We start from the raw sequence: 21,573 nt of genomic DNA, 5'->3' as shown, positions 1-21,573 counted from the left end.
GCCAACGTCCCAGACGTGGTCTTACATGTAGTCACAAATCGATGCCACTGTCCCAAGTAGGGTCTTACTTATAAACACATATCGGAATCACATATCGATGCCATGGTCTTACTCGCACACATATATCAGAATCCTATGCCATGACATATGTATCCTAACTATTCCTAAGGTTCATACTGGGCTTTCGAACGTCGTAACTCGATCGAAACAAAGTCATCACATAGTTGCCAAGCTTAACAACATTTGACTATTGCATTTATAATTTCATACATTCAATTCAACATATATATTTTGCATTTAATTAAATTTAAGTACGTCTATTTGCTTATAAACTTACCTCAGACGTCGTAAAACAGGACAGGCTGCTAGTCGACAACTTTCATTTTTCCCCGGTCCAAATTCGATTTCTTTGGTTCTTGATCTAAACATGTTCAAATTAAGCTCATTCAAACATATTTTCATTCAATTTAGTCCGAAGACACATAAATAGGAAAATTACCATTTTACCCCTAACATTTATAATTTTTACAATTTAGTCCCTATTGCACAAAACACGAAATACACAAAATTTCACAGCACTCATGTTAGGCCGAATGGTACCCATGCCTATACAAGTCCATATATTTTTTCAATTTCACATTTTAGTCAAAATATTATTTTTGCAATTAAGTCCTAATTACTCAAAATCATCAAAAACTCTAATACAAAATAAGTTAATCTAAAACATATCTTTCATTTTTCATCATCAAACAACAAAAATCACAAACTATCATCAATGACACAACTCAAAATATTCATCAAAATAAAAAATTAAAGCTTGGGTCTTGTAGTACTCGAAGCAACGATCTCAAAAACGTAGAAATTATCAAAAACCGAGTTAAACACATACCTTAATCTAGCTTCAAATTAGCTGAACCCTAGCCTTTTGTTCTTTCTTTTTCTTTTGGTTTATATTCGGTCAAGATAGAATGATAAAAACATAGTTTAATTTATGTTATTATAACATATATATGTTTTAATATTTAAATTACTTTTATATCCTTAATGTTTTAATACAAAACCACATAGTATATGTCTTAAACCGTCCCAATAATTTATATATGGGATATTTACAATATAAATGCCCCAACTTAGAAAGCCACTAACTATTTGGCCCTTATACTTTAAACTATTAAATTTTCAATTTACGCGATTAAGTCCTTTTATTTAATCGGACATCTAAACGACAAAATTAAATCATGAAAATTTCATAGATATAAATTCACAAAAAATAAACACAGAAAATAATTTTAAAATATTTTTTGACTCGGATTCGTGGTCCCGAAACCACCATTCCAATTAGGGTCTAAATGAGGCTATTACATTTGCAACTCGCTTCCCAAACACGCGGAAAAACACAATATTAAGCTTTCTGGGCAATCTAAATACCAAATAGATGAATAGATATGGGAGTCATCAGAGAATCTTGAAGAAAACAACTTGAAAAACACCATTAGAGTCAACTCTGAAGCAGATTTCCATCAAGATCGAATACCTTTTTTTAATTTCTTCTGAACTTGTGATGAGTTTCTTTGTTTCGTGTCGTTTTTTTACTTTAAAATGTTTTTTTTATTATTTAGAATTATGAACTAATTCCTTAGATACCTAGGGAAGATGAAACCTAAGATGAATTTTATTATTTGATTTCTATTTTACGCAATAAATACTTAATTCTTGTTCTTAATTATGTGTGCTTATTTCTTGCTTTAATATTTTCGGGATATTAATTCATATTTAATGTGCTTAATTCAGTAGAAGAAAAGTCCCTATTTAAAAGTAGATCTAGCATAATTGAGTGGAGTTGCATGCAATCTTAGAAATAGGACAACATAAATCTACTAGATTAGAGTCAAATCTAATAAGGAAATCCATAGATTGAGTTAATGCGACGATAGGGGTTTTAGTTAGAAAGAGATTTTAATTAATCAACCTAGAGTCAGTTACTTTTACTCTCGAAAAAGATATTAGCATAATTTAGGGATTTCTATGGATCAAGTTACCAAGTGAATAAATCATTTAATTCATATTCATAATAATATATGAAGTCTTGGTGGATTCTTTCTTGGGTATTGTTTCTCTCATTAGTTATTTTTCGGTTATTTTCCTGATTTATTTTCTGTTGAGTTCTTAGTTAAATTAGTTTAGTAATTTTAGTTTAAAACCTATCACTCTAAATTGTCAACTAAATAGTAGAAAAAATGGTAATTACTAATACTTTTAGTCCTCATGGATATGATATTTCTACTCATCATAGCTATACTATTTATCAATAGGTGCATTTTTCTTTGTTGTATTTTTAGTGAGTCACGTGAGGCGCATCATCCTGATTCATCTTACTCCTACTAGGATGCATAGCAAAAGGACTACTATGAGCCTAGGTAAGAATCGAGTGCCTCAAATCCTCGTCTCTCGGAACACATAAGAAATCTTGGAAACACAAAACACCATCAGAGTCGAGATCAAAATCCCCCTGAACACTTGACTTAACCTAATGAATCTGATGAGCCAAACCCTCATCAAAAGGTTGACGCTCACAAATCTATTGCGAAAGGACCAAGCTCACCTATAGTTCAGCCAACAAACTCCCATCTTGAAAGACAAACAACCTCAAAAACATAGCCCTCAAATCAACTAGAGACTTGTGACTCAGAGCATCTGCAACTACGTTTGCCTTTCTCGGATGGTACTCGATCACACAATAATAATCTTTTATCAACTCGATCTAGCACCTCTGTCTCAAGTTCAACTCCTTCTAGGTTAGGAGATACTTAAGACTCTTGTGATCAGTGTATATCACACACCTCTCACCGTACAGGTAGTGAAACCAAATCTTGAGCACAAAGACTATGACAGCTAACTCCAGATCGTGAGTCTGATAGTTACATTCATGCAGCCTTAACTACCTTGAAACATAAGCAAATACCATACCCTCCTGCATCAGCACACAACCCAGTCTCGTATAAGAAGCATCATTGTAGACCACATACTCCTTACCGGATACCGACTGTGTCAACATAGGCACTTCAGTCAAAACTGACTTCAGCTTCTCAAAGCACTTCTGCCATTTATCAGTCCATTCAAAGGCAATGTTCATCTAAAGAAACTTCCTCAAAGGAGTAGCAATGCTCAAAAACCCATCGAAAATGCGACGATAATAACTAGCTAACCCCAAGAAACTTATGACCTCAGAAACAGTCCTCGACGGCTTCAAATCTAAAATCGCCTCAACCTTCTTTGGATCAACCTGAATACCCTCAGTTGAAATGACATGACCCAGAAAAACCACTACACGAAGCCAGAACTCACACATGCTCAGCTTCACTTACAACTGCTTCTCTTGAAAAACTTGTAGAACCATTCTCAAGTGCTCATTGTGCTCATCCTTTGATAAAAAAATACACCAATATATCATCTATGAAAACCACTACGAACTAATCCATGTAGGAATGGAATACTCGGTTCATCATGTCCATAAATGTGGCAAGTACATTCGTCAACCTGAATGGCATGCCAAGAAACTCGTAATGACCATACTGAGTCCTAGAAGCAACCTTCATCGCATCCAAATCCTTAACCTTCAACTTATAATACTCAGACCTCATATCAATCTTTGAGAAAACAGAAGCTCCCCAAAACTGGTTAAATAGATTATCAATCCTCGATAGCGGATACTTATTCTTGATGGTCAACTTATTCATTTGATAATAATTTGTAACAGCCTGTTTTCAGTGAAATCAGAAGAGTGGTTTCAGAACCACAAATTCGAGTTAAAAAAATTATTTAAATATTATTGCATGGTCTGCATTATGATAGGAATGTTATATGAAAATTCTGATAAGAAAAATTTATCAATTATGTGTTTAATTAGGGAAAGGACCAAATTGCATAAAATACAAAAGTTGAGTTCTAGTAGCTAAAATGATCAAATAGCTATGAAATTTAAAATGAGATGTCATTATATGGTAATTAAACCATTAAATAAAAGTTAGTAGATATTTTCAATGATTCATCCATGGAAAATTAGAAAAAGAAAAGGATGAAATTGGAAAGTTGAAAAATTAAAGAAGATAAACAAAATAAATATAAAATAACATCATTTTATATCATCTTCTTCCCCAAAATTTACATGGAAACCCTATGAGAGAGAAAGGAAACTAATCAAGCTTAATTGGGTATGAATTCTTGTCCCATTTTTAGTAATTTTATATTTTTGTAATCGGAATAGTTTAATTTATCTATTTTGGGGATTAATTTGTAAAGTTATCAAAGTATCAAAGTTTTTTCATGGATAAATATGCTGAAAATTTGAAATTTATGGTAGAAAATGAATGGTTGTTGATAGATGAACAACTTTTACAAAGAGAATTTTGATGAAATTATGATTTTGGGATTAAATTGTAAAGATGTAAAAGTTATGGAAAATTCTAAATTTTGTGAAATATATGTGCTGTAAATGTTATAGGAAAATTTTGGTTAGCCTTGGAATAAGGATTAAATTGCATGAATTTCATTTTCCGAGTCTAAGGATGAAATTAGAATTAACAAAAGTTATGGGGCAAAATGGTAATTTTTCCTAGGATATGAATTGAATGTAAATGAGTATAAAATTGATTAAATTGATGTTAAATTCATTTATGTAGATCTAGATAACTAAAACTCAAAGCTAGATCAAGGAAAAGAAAATGTCTCAGCTTAGTAGACTTTTAAATACGAACAAGTGTCAAGGTCAGTTTGTGTAACTAAATTGTGTATTTTATACTTGATTTGAGTGTGGTATGTGATTATATGAATTATATGAATGTTATAAATTTATGAAATAATCACATGTCTGAAAATATCTTTAATACATTAAGTTCCATTTGAATAATGAAATTTAATGGATACATAATTTTCTGTATTGATTATAGTCCTGCATATGTTATAGATATTATAGCTCGGACAAGCATACTGTTAAAAGCCTTCTCGAGTATCCTTTTATATAGTTTCTACAAGCATCTTGATCGGTAGTGATTCACAATGTGTTGTACATTACCGTAGCTCTTTCTGAGCGTCCTGCTACATGATTCGATCGGTTGTGATCCAGTATATAATGCGGGCAAAAATGCAGCTCTACATGAGCGTCCTGATATATGCTCTTCTGAGCTTCCTGACATGGCTCGCTTGAACTCCCTGCTAAATGGCTATCTGGTGCTCCCTGATAATAACTCTTTGGAGTTACCTGTTAAGCTCTATGAGCTCCCTGATTAAAACTCTTATGAGTCTCCTGTTTAGCCCGGATAAGCGTCCTGTTAGATGGTTCATTTGAGCATCCTAATATATGTGGCTCAACTTGATTATGAACCCTACCGGGTACCCCTAAACATGAACTGATGGATCAATGATAAGTACATCTTGTGTGTACTACCTAGGTATCCATTGATATTTCAATGATTCAACGGATAAAACTCTTGATATGAGAAAATATGAGAATTAAATGAATTATATCTTGAATATCCCTGAAATACCTAGAAATGGAAGTATGATGAGGTCATCTCTGTTTTCTTGATAATCATATAAAATTTCATGGCTAACTTGTTTGGTGTGAGCATGTGTCTAGGCAATTGGCCATATAATTTTGAATGCATGTTTGTAGGTTAATTTCTTGTTATATAAGCATTTGAAATGCTTACTCGATTTGTTTTCTTTGTTTTATTGTTCTTGGAAGCTCGTATAGGTTCGAGTCGGTAGGAGCATCATCACAGTATCTGATACGAGTCACAAAGGCCCAACCCAAGCTTAAGAAGGTGATGGGCTCAAATCAAGAAAATCAAGATTCACTTTCTTGTTTTCAAGAAAATCAAGAAATCGAATCTTGGCCCAATTTTGCTGTTCGGAGCGATTTCAAGAATCAAGAAAATCAAGATTTCAAATCTTGGAAATCTTGGTCCAAGAAACTGAATCTTGCAGCCAAAGCGCGTTGGATCTCCATTACGAGCGTCAACGACCCAATTTCGATAGGAGATGGATCACAAGCCCAAATTCTTGAAGGCGAGGCCCAATAACCAAAATCTAGCCCAATCAAGAAATTTCTTCATACTTAGTTGAAAATCAGGCCAAAATGTCAAAGGGCCCAATTTGTAAACATCTTACTTGTTTAATTTAATTTTTTAATCTTTAGGAGCATTACATGTAAAATTCGGCCCAAAACAGCCCATATAAGTGCATGGCCGAATTTACCTTGTTATTTTATTAATTAGGTTTAATTTTTATTAGTTACTGTGAGATTAGGATTTGTTGGAGGCCTATATAAGCCTTGGCCAGCCACCCTTTGTAAAAACATCTTATTATCATTCAATATATTAAATTTCAGTTTGTTAGAGTGCAGAATTTTCTTTGGGGTTTTCTCCAAGAATTCTCTCTTGAGCTTTCTTTAGAAGTTGTTTTAACAATCTTTTGATTGTGGGAGCCATCTTCAACCTTCTTCTTGCCATCGATATTCTTTGGAGGGGAGATTAGAGCCATTTGAAGAGATTTGTGAAATCTTTCGGGATTTCAAGGATCTTTAGGACTTATCCTTTAATTTTTGCTGTTCAATTTCTTTTCTTTATTTCTGTTGATGCCGAATCTATATCTAATATTTTGCTGTTCTTGTTTGTTTTCCAGCATTGATTAAACTCAAGATCTCATCGTTTAAGTTGTTCTCCTATTGGCAGCACCCATTCGAACCCAAAAATCCCCAATTCCTAGGGTTTGGCCGATTGGATTTCTTTCAATTTGGGAATCAATTGATTGCTGGAAATTGGGCATTCTTGGCCGAATCAATCCCTTGGCAGATTCGCATCCTTTCCATACTTTCAATTCCGTTTGATTCGCTTATTCTATTTCTTTGTTTCTTGCTGCTCATTTAATTGAATTTGGGGAATTTCAATTCAATTCAGATTTGCTTTTAATCTTAATCTTTGTTTTGATTTCAGATCTGTTCGATTAGAGCTTTCGTAGGAGTTTCTCGTGACTTGGCAACTCGATCTTGGTCCGCGCGCGCAACCCGTTATCAGTATCCTTCAACTCGTTTTGGTATAAATAGGAAACTTGTTTTGGTATAATGGCATGTATAGGCTAACTTGGTCAATGTTGACATGTAAATGGTTGGTTGTAATCTAGCCATTGGAATGGCTAGTAATGGTATGATTTGGTTCATAATTATAAGGCTATAATTGTTTAACATATATGTGTGTATGGTATAGTTAATGTAACACCCCAAACTTGGCCTAAACTTTATGGCCGAATCTGGCGATGTCACATAGGAGTTTTTTTGCAAAGCTTGATATCAAAAGAAAACCCTTTTTCTATATTTACCTTTGTTATGTATTCTTAATGATGTTTTTAGAACATGTCGGTCATAAAATGTTACTCATGTTAAAACGTGTTTAATTTTTAAAATGTTGTCTCTGGCGGAAGCTCTTAAACAATTACGTATTCTTGGTATTTTTGGAAAATATTAGTCTTTTGAAAAAAGCGTCTTATCCTACTGCTGGTAGCTATGAATAAAAATAATTAACAGCCTAAATTAAAGATTAAAAATTTATAGAGGCCTTATCAAATAAAAAGATACCCAAATTAAAATACTTGTAATTTAAAATTTAATAAGGAAGTCCAAGAGGTTGTGTGGCCTCCTTTGAGTCCCTTGCAGCACCAACCCACCTAACATTGGGGATTACCTATGCAGATAAACAGTGAAACATCCTGATTTTTGGGGTTTTTCGTAATTTCTGAGAATTTGGTTAAGTTTTTTAAAATTTGGTATTTGGTAGTGAAAAGTCATAGTTGGAATATGTAAATGGGCTTATGGAAGGCCCATGTGATGATCAAAACTCGGAAGAATTTTTGAACTTTGGACTTAGGGAGTTAGGGGCTTTGGATAGGTGGCTTTATTAAGTTGTGGGTAAAATGTAACACAAAGGAGCCCCTGGCAAAGTGACTAAGTGACGCCACTAGGGAGCTAAAAAGGTGGCGTGTTGATACGAACCACCTCAGGGAGAGCCGTGTCGTATGCGAGTTTGACAGATCGTCTGCGAGAAAGTATCGTTCGGTTTGTTCAAAAAAGATGTTTCTAAATAAATTATGCAGAAGCTATTCAAGGGGTTCAAATGAAGGGTTTAAAATATGAATATTAAGGTTCGGTTTAAAGTAAATGAAAGAATAGAAAGAAGGAACTCAAAAGCAAGCATGAACCAATATTAGAAAATATCGACCCAAATGCTTATAGGCTTTCAAGGCGAAAATGAAAATGATAGAACCTCGACCCACTACTTAACAAAGTAGGAACCTCGGTATATGGGTGAACGAAACAGGGTTGACGCCACTACTAGGTAGATAAGTCAACAAAGTCTCAAACAAAGTTTAGAGAAGGAAATTCTCACAAGATTAAATTCAATAAAAATTTTGGCAAAAAGTTCCGTACAACTGAAAGAAAACAAATACTTATAGGCACATAGATGACCATTCAAATTCGACATCTAGGTGTTCACACAATAATAAAAGAGTTCACACTAATGTATTAAAATAGTTCATAAATTTGGCAGATTCATGAGCTAGTTGAATGGACACTTTCTTCCCCCTAAGTGTGTGCATGAATGCTTAATCATAAACAAAGGCTTCAAGTGACTTGTATGTGCACTAAAGGTTGCATTCATCTCCTTGGGACGTTCATGCACTTGTATGGAACATGTATCCTCATAATTAAACTCTTTAATAGCATGTAGGTTCATAAATGGCAGCATAAACCTAGTAAATTCGTTCTCCCCTTTGTGCATGCACTTAATTCAATCAATGTGTTGAATTATTGAGTTAATTCCTTCCCTTGGACGTTCTTGAACCCATCCATGCATGTGTAGTAGCCTATAGGTCAATTCAAAGTGTGAACATGTTCAAGGAGCTCTATGGTCAACATAGAATTAGTTAGCAGCTACTTCTTGGCCGAATAAGTGCCTTGGAAAGTTAGGAGACAGCCACCATACATGCACTTAAGCCATTCATGCATTCTATCATCCTATGCATTTGATCCATTCATGGACTAGCCTTTAATGTCCATACATGCATTCGACACATGCATGAATTTGTAGAAACATTGCATCTAGCCGTACATGCACCAACATTTAATACTTCTTCATTCATGAGTGTGGAATGCCCAAAAGAGATGTTTCTTCATCCATACATTGTACCGTCCAAAGGGATGTACCTACATGAAATAAACAAGTCATTAAGATATCTGATGAACACTCACAAATTCGGCATGATGTGAACACATTAATGTCATGCATTAATTAAGCTAAGTGAACATAATCAATTTATGTAATGACTATGACATATTAATAAAAAATATTAATATAAGACAAGTTTAATGCTTAAATAAATATGTGCAAATTTTTATTTAATGCATTAAAGACAAAACCGAGTTTAAACTAAAATGAGCTAAGCTTTAGCTCGTGAGCTAAAGTTGAGCTGAGGCTAAACTCCTAAGCTGAAGTTGAGCTAAGGTTTAGCTCGTGAGTTGAAAGTGAGCTCGGTTTAGCTCAAACAAGATGGATTGAGCTCGAATAAGCTGGATTTGAGCTGGACGGAGCTTGTGGAGCTGGACACAAGCTAGGATCAGCTTGCCAACATGTCATTGCTCGACTTGACAAACTTGCTATATAAAGTTCGCGGGGCGTGCTCATATCACGTGTAAGTGGCTGGGGAGAGCCAAGGTTTGATTCTCTATGATGGAAAATGTGATGTTATTTTTATGCCTTGAGCATGCAGAAGTTTGAAGCTGAATGGAACTCTGTTGGAGAGAGTTTGAATCAGTTAAACACATGGATTAAGGAGTGATAAGGGGAGAGATTTTAGGGATTTGAAAGAGGGATTAAAATTGGCCGAATAGGGGGGATTAGGGAGGAGAAATCGGCTAGGGGGATTTTGAGGGTTGTATTTCGGCATTAGGCTATAGTTGTGCCGATTTTCCTCTGTTTGAGCACCATAGAACCATTCTTTTCTTTTTATTTTATTCTTTAACCGAAACTGTCACCCTTCCCATTCATCTTTCTTTCTTTTCTTTTTTCGAAACCAGTCCACTATTCCCTTTCGCTTCATCTACTACTCCATTTCTTATCTTCACTCTTGCTGAAAAGCCACAAAAGCTGAAACCTGTAAAGCTTGGTTGTGCCGATTCCATTGTAGACCAGCAACCTTCTTTTCCCTTCACTTTTTGGTGGCCAATTCCTTCATCCGCTAAGCTTTAATCGGTTCAAAAAGGAAGACGGTGGTAAGTATTCATACTTCAATCGATTCAGTAGTATAACGGTTGACAAAAGCCGAAACCCCTATAGTTTAGGGAGGTTGTTGATTTGAGATATAGGCCTTACTTGGCTTGTTCATTTGATTTTTATGGTTTGTATAGTGGAATAGATAATGTTGGAGGAGTAGCAAGGCTTGGAGTGTCAGTGCTGGATAAGCTTGAATCATATCGTCAGACCCTGTGAAGGTAAGTGAACTATGGCCATTAAGGGTTCTTTGGCCGATTTTGGTAAGGTAAAGATGTCGGTTTGATTAGCATGAACTGTAGACTAAGAATGGTGGTGAATAATTGTAGGTTTCCGTGGGAGACTTCGTTGGTGAACGTCACAAAATAGGTGTGTAACGAACCCTCTCTCGTAGCTTAAATCGATATATGCTGAAAAGCCAAAATGAAAAAATTCTGGCATTTCGAGGACTCGTGAGCATGCGAATGCTCATAAGTTAGTTAGATTCGCTAAGTCTGATGATCGGGATCGTTGGAATAGGTAAGGGCATGATTTTTTGCATCACGGTAAGTTGGGCCTCGAGGGGTTAAAATCGAGCCCAATGGGCTTTCGGGTCCATTTGGGCAAGTTTGGTAGAAAATGAAATCCAGATAAATTGCACCTTAAGACAGTTAATACCGTTATGGAATATAGGCTAAATGGGCCTAGATGACTAGTTCGACTATACAGGGCCCATTAGGGGTTTTTGTCCTAATGACACGGTTATGCTAGAATGGGCTAGAATCACTGTTTAAACACTTGAAATTGTTGATAATTAATAATGAGCATGGAAAACCCTAATAATTGATAAAATAATGAAGTAACCCCTATAACGTGAAAATGACCATTTTGCCCCTAGGTAAAAATAACCATTATACCCCTAGGGATATGTTATAATTAAGATGCATGTGATACTATTTTATACATGATATGCCATGATATGCACATGATATGCCATTATATATTCATATATGCATGGGTTGGGTTTTATATGAATGGAGGAAGTGCAAAAGGGCTTTGCCCCAGTTTACCGAAAAGGGCTTTGCCCTAGTTTATCAAAAAGGGCTTTGCCCCAGTTATTAAAAGAGGCTAGGCCTCCAGTTATATGATAAAGCAGCTATGCTGCCAGTGGAGAGTTTGGTTGGGTGGGTTGAGTTATTCCCCACATGGAGAGCTTAGTTGGTACGGGTGGAGAGTAGCGGATGGTGGGTTGAGTAGTCTCCCCAAATGGGCTTGCATATGTTCATTGATATTGCATGTGTTATTGAAATGGGCCTATGGGCCATACCGTTTACAGTAAAGGCTTCGGCCTAGTGATATGAATTATGAAAAGGCTTCGGCCAGTAACCATTTAACTAAACGCTTCGGCCCAGTATATATTGAGACTGAATTTGGGCTTAGGCCTAGTATGCTGATATTGGTTTGGGCTCTGAAGGGGCTTGTTGCACACTGAGTTTCCAAACTCACCCCCTTCCTTAACCTTGCAGGTGAGCCTTGATGTGGGGACTTGGAGCCGGAGGGGATTCAGAGTGGCCACGGCGATCGCTTTTGGACTTTAAATAAGTAACTGGTTTTCTCTAGTTTATCTTAAATACTATTTATTTTTGGGTTGTAATAAGGCCATTTTAACTGTTTTTCTGGGATTATTTTATTTTTAATAACTCTAAAATTTCTAATAATAATTCAAATGGGCTAGACTTAGGGCGTGTTTTCAAAATGATACTCATTTTTAAAATAACGTAACGACACGATTAATCGATTTTTCAAAGATGTCTACTCAAATAAATTTCAACTCGCTATATCAAAGTGTGGCAATGGTTGTGGGCATGTCTAGGATTGGATCCAATCGAAGAGCTTGGTACTTAAGCAGCCTTCATGGCTCACCTCCTCTGTTTTTGGATACCTACCTGGTGCACAGCTTCCATTCACTTGGTTAAGCTTAACAAAAGACGGTTTATTAGAACACTAAAATGAAACGTGGGTTTTTAACTTCAATGTGGCATTTCAAATTCGGCCATAATGTTTGGGCCGGGTTTGGGGTGTTACAAACAGAACCATACAAAACTAATTATTTATGATTTTGGCGCGTTACTGTTCTACCCTTCTAAAAGAAAATTTTGGCCTCAAAACTTACCTGATCAAAATAGATGAGGGTACTGTTGTTGCATCGCCTCTTCAGGTTCCCACATGGCCTCCTCTGAGCTGTGATTGCGCCGACGCACTTTAACCAGTGGAATAGACTTTTTCCTCAAAACTTTCACATCACGATCTAAAATTTGAACTAGATCTTCCTCGAAAGTCAGATCCAGCGTAACCTCAACCTCCTCAATCGAAATAACATGCATGGGATCAGAGCAGTAGAGCCTCAACATAGAGACGTGGAACACATCATGAATCCAGTCCAACTCTGGAGATAACTCAAGTTGATAGGCAACCAGTCTCACATGCTTTAGTATGTGGTAGGGCCCAATGAACCTAGGGCTCAGCTTGCCTTTCCGTCCAATTCTCAGTACCTTCTTCCATGGCGAGAACTTGAGGAAAATGAAATCCCCCAAAGAATACTCAATCTCCTTACGCTTCAGATCTGCATACGACTTTTGTCTGTCTGATGCCGCCTTCAGTCAATCTCGAATTAGTCTAACTTTAGCCTCAGTATCAAGAACTAATTCAGGGCCCAGAACATGCCTCTCGCCCAACTCAATCCAACATAAAGGAGTATGACACCTACGACCATATAATGCCTCGTATGGTACCATCTATATGTTATACTGGTAGATATTGTTATACACAAACTCTGCTGAGAACAAGTAATCCTCCCAACTGCCTTTGAAATCAATTATACAACTTTGTAACATGTCCTCCAGTATCTAAATCACCCTCTCTGACTGACCATCTGTCTGAGGATGAAATGGAATACTGAAGTCCAGCCTTGTACCCAATGCCTAGTGTAACTTCTTCTAAAACTGAGATGTGAAGTGAGGATCTCTATCAGATATTATGGAAACTGGTACCCCATGTAGTCTCACTATCTCAACCACATACAGTATAGCCAGCTTCTTCAAAGAGTAATCAGTACGAACTGGAATGAAATGGGTAGACTTGGTCAATCGATCTACGATGACCCATACCAAATCCTTCTTAGTAGGCTTTAAGGGCATCCCACTAACGAAATCCATAGTCACTCTTTCCCACTTCCAAAGTAGAATCTTAACTGGCTAAAGCAACCTTGAAGGTAACTGATGTTCAGCCTTAACTTGCTAGCAAGTCAAGCATTTACTCACAAAATCAGTAACTTCACACTTAAGACCTGGCCACCAAAGCAACTCATGAAGGTCTCGGTATATAACACCCCCTACTTGTGTCCGACGCTGGGAGAGGATATGAGGCATTAACGGACTTAAACGCAAACAATCATGCAAACTGAGCCATAAAATTTCATTTATATTTTAAAACATTCAATCACATGCACATAGTCCCTTATTTGGGTTTTTGAAACCCAAAACATACTTTAGAAAGGGTTCGAGACTAAACTGAGAACTTGGAAAGCTCTGGGAAAAACATAGAAATTTTTCTCATGAAACAGGGTCGCACACCCGTGTGCCATCAGGCCGTGTCCCTCACACGGTTGAGACACACGGCCATGTCTCATCCCGTGTAGTTAACTCTTAGGCTATTTTCAAGCCTTTTTGTTACCCTTACATGCACACACGTATACATGGATCCAATGGCATTCAACATCCTCAATTATGATACAAACATATCATTTACCTATCAACATGCATGTGTTACACATTTCCACATTAAGCCAAGACTAGTCATACCATAGTTATCTTTGTGCCAATTTATTTCAACTTATCATAAAACTTCCATGTTCAAAGCATTATTATTATCTCCATATTACACATTTAATTAATGGTCATAAAACATGCATTCAACACACATGACATATTGCCAACCATGCATGACAAACAAACATAATCATATTTTCACATCATAAGCAATAAATCATAACTTGACTAGCTATACTTACAAGCCATAATCAATATGAGCCACATCTAATGGCCATATACAATAGCTCAAAATAGGCCAATACATTTGGAAAATCATAATAACACATGTCATAGAACTAGGTCCCTATACATGCCACTCACTTGATAATTCTAACATATGTAACAATATTCTGAAGGTATTGGCTTGATAGTGTGATGCTGCCTCCGACGATCTCCAACCCCGAGATGACCTGACAACACTAAAAGAAATGGAAAGGAGGGAGTAAGCTTAAAGCTTAGTAAGTCTATTTGAAAATAATAAGCAAATTATCAACATGATTCCATGGAAATATAATCACAATTACACTTTTACTTATTTTCTAGTCATGTTGCTTTCTCGAGTTATAGTTACTAAATTATTTATATCTAGAGCTACAGACATCCAAATTAAGATCTGTAAATTTTATCTGAAACTAGACTCACATATATTTTTACCAAAAAATTTCAAGAATTTTTTATTTAGCCAATAAGTACAGTTTATTCTTTAAATTTACCCTTGTTTTGCTGCTTGATAGCTTCGACCTTTCTTTACTAAACATTGATTATCTCACAGTATGTGTTTTGATTAATGTTTCTATCAGTTTACCTTAAAAATAGACTCATTAATTATTTTAAGCATATAAATTATAACTCATAATTATTTTTTTACAATATTTAATGTTATTTCTAAGTCAAAACAGGGGATTCCGAAATCATTTAGACCCTGTCTATCAAAAATTCAAATATCTCATAATATGAAATTATTTTGCTTACACCGTTTCCTTTATATGAAAATAGGCTAAAAATTATTTAATTTCATATCTTATTCAATCTCTAATTCAATTTTCTCGATTTTTGGTGATTTTTCAAAGTTACACAACTACTGCTGTCCAAAACTGTTTTATTACAAATTTCACTTTTACATAATTTCACTTACTCCATTCCATCTTACCGAAAGTTCACTCAACAATCGAGCACATTGCTCATAAATTTCCACAAACATATACCTACACTTATTCATCACATGGTCATGTTCACATGTATTTTCACTTAGTCAATTTCCCGTTGAACTCATTGGCACGTGATATTCGTGATAGGATTTAAATATTTATAATGAATCATTTTTGAAACTAACTATTATCACGATGAAGGGAAGTGTACCTATCGAATAGTAGTATAGCTTTAGCAAGACCAGATTATCGATCCCAAAGGAACTAAAAGTACTAGTATTAACTTTCTTTTTATTATCTAGCCTAACAAAATAAAAGGGTTTTGTTTATCTAACTAATTAACTAAACTAAGAAATCATAGAAAAGAAATTTGGGGAAAATACTTTTTGGAAAACTCGGTTGATTAAGAAAATACCTAAGGAAAAATCCACCTAGACTTCACTTGTTATTTGACTCTAAATTGGACGATTTATTCATTAAACTTGTTCCGTAGAGATCCCTAAGTTATATTATTATCTCTCTCGAGACTAAAAACATCTAACTGTAGTTTGAATAATTGAAATCACTTTCTAATTAATGCCATAGGGTTGCATTAACTCGATCTATAAATCCCTTTATTAGGTTTCACCCTAATCCGGCAAAGTCTTGTCACCCTATCTCTAGGTGCGCAACCAACTCCGCTTAATTATGAAAAATTTACTCTTAGACAGGGTCTATTCCTCCTCGGAATAAGAGCTTAACTTGAATCAATATCCTGAAATATCAAAACAAGAAATAAGAACACATAATTAAGAACAAGTCAAATATTTATCATACAATGCAGATAATAATAACAAGATTCCTCTTAGGTTTCATCCCTCTTAGGTATTAAGGGGTTTTAGTTCATAACTAAAAAGGTAAACACCTCAGAAGAATAATGAATACAAAACATAAAGAAAAACCCAAAACTCCTGAAGGGAAATTGAGGGGAGATCTTCAGTCTTGATGATGAATCCGGCTTCTGAGATGGATCAATCAACTTTCCTTGAGTAGTTCCTTGCTTCCTTCTCTGTGCATCCCCTTTTCTCCTCTTATAAGGTGTATTTATAGGCTTTGGAATGCCTAAGAGCCCTCAAAATTGGCCTTTTTCGAATTGGACTAAACTTGGGCTCGGCAGGGACACGCTCTTGTGACACGCTCGTGTGTGATTACTTTAGGTCGTGGTCAAGCCTGGTAAATACGCATGAGCGTGTGGTCTACCCGTGTGAGTCGTGCTTCGATTCTGCCAAATTGACACTGCCGTGTGGTCTACCCATGTGAGGAAGTCCAGGCCGTGTTGATTTTGTATGTTGGCCTATTTTCTCCATTTTTGGCCCGTTTCTCGTTCCTTTCACTCTCCTATGCTCACCTAAGTATAAAATATGAAATTAAGGCATTAGGAGCATTGAATTCACCAATTTAAGGAAAAATCATCCATAAAATGTGCTAAGGACGGGATAGAAATATGTAAGAATTATGGTTTATCAAATACCCCCGCACTTAAGCATTTGCTCGTCCTCAAGCAAAATCCTCAACTCATAATCAAAATAAATTCTTCTTAACTTATAATTCCTATTAATAATATCTCAAAATAATCCATAAGTAATCATACATTGAGAATTTGACTGAAAGAACATCAAAGTTTCAAACATTCCAAGTTGAGTATTTTATCATGAAAGCATAGGTGTCTCCCCTCATCTAAGTAATTACCTTCGACTCAAAATGTCATAGATTTTCACATCCTCACTAAAGATTCACTCAAATCACTCGAGGTGTTTAAGGATAATACATGAAGCACTCAATAGTCAATAATGAAAAGTCATTATTACCATATGCTTGCATGAAAATCAACTCTCCACCACTATATATTAAGATGAACATCAATCAAAAGGTCTTTAAAGGGTTGTAACGTGGCTTTGGTTAGGGGGTGTGGTCACAACCTGAAAGAAAATGTTAGAATCAAGATTGAGTTGAAAAATTGCCTAACTAGAAAATGAAATTAAACATCAATTGAGTACAAGTGAGCTTCTTCTTAGAAGATGAAATTTAGATACTACAGCTCAACAATACCAAATTACTACTAATATGTAAGTATAATTTTTTTTTAAGAACAAGTCAAATACATAGAAGAGCAAAACAAAGCTAAGCAATTAGTTCAAATCAAATCTCAACAAAAATAGGGATCAAATTAGGGGATTTCAACAATAATGGTTTATGGGTTAATATTGAGGGTAAATCAATTAATGGTTTGTTAGGCTCAAAGGGGCTCACTAAAGGTTAATTATGAAGGTAGGCTTTTGTGGAGTGAGTGGTTTAAACCTAAGTGCCTTTATCATTTTGACATATCAACTCAAATGGTGTGGTCTTGACATGCTTGATCAAGCAAGTTCTAGAATAACAATTCAATACTGACACACTCAAAGCAACAATAAAAGTGAGAATGAAAGAAATGATAAATGCTCTAAAGGCTCAAAATCTCACAAAATTTTTTGCTTTTTGGTGTTTGAACCTGTGAATTTCAACTCAAGATAATACCTAAACTTGGGAAAAACAACCTAAAAGTTTTTAATTCTTTCCCTAATGTCTTAAAGTTTAAACAATCAATGCATAAATGCCTATGTTTTAATTCAAGACATATCAATAAAAATCATAAATTAATTAAAATTTATTCTATTAGTGATATAAATTATTTACATGAGAATAAGACACAATTCAGGGATTTTTAATGATGATATAAAAGACCCCCCACACTTAAGATATACATTTCCCTCAATGTACAAAGATAGATATAATGAAAAAGATACATTTACAATCATAAGATAGGGAGAGAAGTGAAACTTCCTGAATGATGAATGAATTCCTTGAACTAGAGTTTTGGAGGATAATCAGCGTGAGAGTGTAGGAGGATACTCCGGTGGTGGTAGAGGTTCATTAGTCCATAAGTCCTGCACCAAAAGAATATTATATCTGGTGGTAGCTATGGTTGTGGTCGAGTAGGACATGGTAGTCGTGGAGAATCTTTCCCAGGGCAGTTTTTAGTTCCTATGTGAGGATGAGCTTTGGAGCTCTTTCGGAGTGTGATAAAATCAGGAACTCTTTAAGAGGTATACTGAAGCATAATTACTTGTAGTGAAATAGCCGAAGAATAAAAATTGTAAAAACTCAGGATAAAATAGTATTAAAAGGAAATAAAAAATAATTTCAAAATATAGAGATAAAAATAAAATAAAATAAATAATAGGTGTTTATAGAGAAATTAGGGTACACGGCCGTGGGGCACGCCCGTGTGCTCTAATCTCAGCCCGTGCGTTTTGTAATTTTTGAAATTAGGCGCATTGGTGTACACAACCATGTTGCACGGCCGTATCGATCTCCGTTCGCTTCTCCCACGCCCGTGTATGTAAGCGCACGCCCGTGTTAAATTAACAAGTTTACCCACAGTTTCAAAACACGGGTGTGTTGCACGCCCGTGTTATTTTGGTAGTTTCGCCCACGGCCATGTCACACGGCCGTGGATACTTATCACATCCCGTGTTGGGGAAGAAATTTTTGCCCTGTCCGTGTTGCATCTCGTGGTTTGTGCACGGCCTACGGCACGCCCATGTGCCCGGCCGTGTGGTTCTGAAAAGCCTGTGTTCAATGATTTGGTTAGTATGTTAGATTTTAAAAACTAAAATTTAAATAAAGTAATATTGTTAGTGCTCGGGTTACCTCCCGAGAAGCGCTTATTTAAAGTCTAAGCTAGACTTAGCTCTCCTCATTCCTGCTATGAATTTTATCAACATAAGGTTTAAGATGAGTACTATTTACCTTGAACGTACCGAATTTGGGGTGATTTACCTCGACTGTACCGTATGGAAAAATGCTAGTTACCGTAAGAGGGGTTTCTTCATTCGGTTCAGAAATGGTGATTCGAGGATCTGCTGCATCTAGTAGTACTTTGTCTCCAACTTGAAGTTGATTTTTGGAAGAATTAGGCTCATCATGGCGTGGTTTTGGTTTATCCTATTTTCTCGGTTTATGTGTCTTCCATTCATCTAGCTCCTCGATTTGTAACCTTCGTTCTTCATGGATGGGTTCGTTGTTGTTTCTTAGCTTATGTATGTTTTTCGAACCTGTTTCCTGCAAAGAAGGTTACACCATATGGTTAGTTTTAGCCGAATGATTTGTACGGTCACCTTCGATTTTTGATGTGTTATTCGAATAATGGGCTTGAAGGGTGATTATTTCATCTCCCACACGAAGTGTGAATTCACCTATGCCAACGTCAATAATTATTCTGGTAGTTGCTAAAAAGGGCCTTCCTAAAATTAAGGGTGCGTTACTATCCTCTTCCATGTATAGAACAGCAAAGTCTACTGGGTATATAAATTTATCGATCTTAACAAGAACATCTTCAATGATACCCCTAGGAAATCTAATGGTTTTATCAGCCAATTGAATGCTCATCCTAGTTTGTTTGGGTTTCCCTAGACCTAGTTGCTTAAACAATTTGTAAGGCATAACATTGATACTAGCCCCTAGATCAGCCAACGCATTATTAACATCTAAACTACCAATTAAATAAGGAAACGTAAAACTCCCTTGATCTTTTAGTTTGTTGGGTAGCTTATTTTGAAGAATGGCTGAGCAAATCGCATTCAGCTCTACATGCGACCTTTCATCTAACTTTCGTTTATTTGCTAGAAGCTCCTTTAGAAATTTGACGGCATTCGGCATCTACAAAAGTGCTTCAATAAATGTTAGGTTAATATGTAATTTCTTTAAAAGTTTAAGGAATTTACCAAGTTGTTCGTCTGAGCGGTCTTTCCGTGTCGCATTTGGGTATGGCACACGAGGTTTATATTCTGTACTTACTGATTTTTGTTCGTTTTGGCGTACCTTATTCTTACCTTTGCTTACCATCGGTTCTGGCCTTGGTTTTGCCACCAACCCTTCCTCATCTTGAATGGCAATTGCGTTGAGTTGCTTCCTTGGGTTAGATTCAGTGTTGCTTGGCAGGCTACCTTATGGTCGTTCAGAAATCAATTTGGCGAGCTTTTCAATCTGAGTTTCGAGCCCTTGGATTGATGCTTGTTGATTTTTGAGTGTTGTCTCGATATTCTGAAAATGAGTTTCTGACACCGAGATAAATTTTGTTAACATCTCCTCGAGGTTTGACTTCTTTTCTTGCTGGTAAGGTGGTTGTTGAAAACCCAGAGGATGTTGTGGCCTTTGATTTCCTTGGCCGCCCCACGAGAAATTGGGATGGTTCCTCCAACCTGCATTATAAGTGTTACTATATGGGTTATTTTGGGGTCTAGAGTTATTGTTACCCATATATTGGACTTGTTCCTCCTTGATGTTATGGTTGAAGGGCTGATATTCTGTACATGCTCCTCTTCCATTTGAATCACACCTCATCACTGGGTGAACCTGTGAAGAACTAAGGAAACCATCAATTTTCTTATTCAAGAGTTCTACCTGATTAGAGAGCATGGTGACCGAATCGACGTTATAGACATCGCCTATTTTCGTTGGCTTTGTCCTCATGACTTGCCACTGATAGTTATTTAGTGACATCTCCTCTATAAATTCATAGGCATCTTTAGGTGTCTTATTATTGATAGTTCCTCCAACGGCTGCATCAATCATCTGCCGAGTCGAAGGATTGAGGCCATTATCAAACGTTTGAACCTGTAGCCAAAGTAGTAGCCTATGGTGAGGGCATATTCTCAAAAGGTCCTTATATCTCTCCCATGCATCGTAGAGTGTTTCTAAATCCATCTGTACAAAATAAGACATATCATTACGTAATTTAGCCATTTTAACCGGCAGAAAATATTTTAATAAGAACATTTTGGTCATTTATTCCCAAGTAGTGATTGACCCCCGCAGTAACAAATTCAACCACTGTTTAGCTTTGTTTCTCAATGAAAAAGGGAATAACCAAAGGCGAATGGCGTCATCAGAAATGCTAGTTTTTTTAAAGGTATCGCAAAATTGTAGGAAATTTGCCAAGTGAGCATTGGGATCCTCGTCCTGCAAACCATCAAACTGAACAAACTGTTGTATCATTTGAATTGTGTTAGGTTTCAGTTCAAAATTATTTGTAGCAATAGCAAGTCTAACTATGCTCGATTTAGTTCCTGTTAGAGAAGGTTTAGCATAATCATACATAGTGCACGGAGCAGGATTCTGATTTACTAGATTAACAACAATCGCAGGAGGTATCAGGTTTTCCTAATTTTCAGCCATCTC

The 21,573-nt window shown here is 36.0% G+C and overlaps 1 non-coding gene across 1 annotated transcript; it reads left to right on the top strand.

Annotated features, from left to right (window-relative positions):
• The first annotated feature begins 21,025 nt into the window (after positions 1-21,025).
• LOC121204116 (small nucleolar RNA R71) lies at positions 21,026-21,132 on the top strand. The gene has a single exon (XR_005899044.1). It is a non-coding gene; the product is annotated as a small nucleolar RNA R71 (small nucleolar RNA).
• Positions 21,133-21,573: the final 441 nt, after the last annotated feature.

This window comes from Gossypium hirsutum, chromosome A07, assembly GCF_007990345.1.
Source record: "Gossypium hirsutum isolate 1008001.06 chromosome A07, Gossypium_hirsutum_v2.1, whole genome shotgun sequence".
NCBI lineage: Eukaryota > Viridiplantae > Streptophyta > Magnoliopsida > Malvales > Malvaceae > Gossypium > Gossypium hirsutum.
The sequence above is the reverse complement of the archived record's forward strand: the minus strand, read 5'-3'. Positions and strand labels throughout refer to the sequence as shown.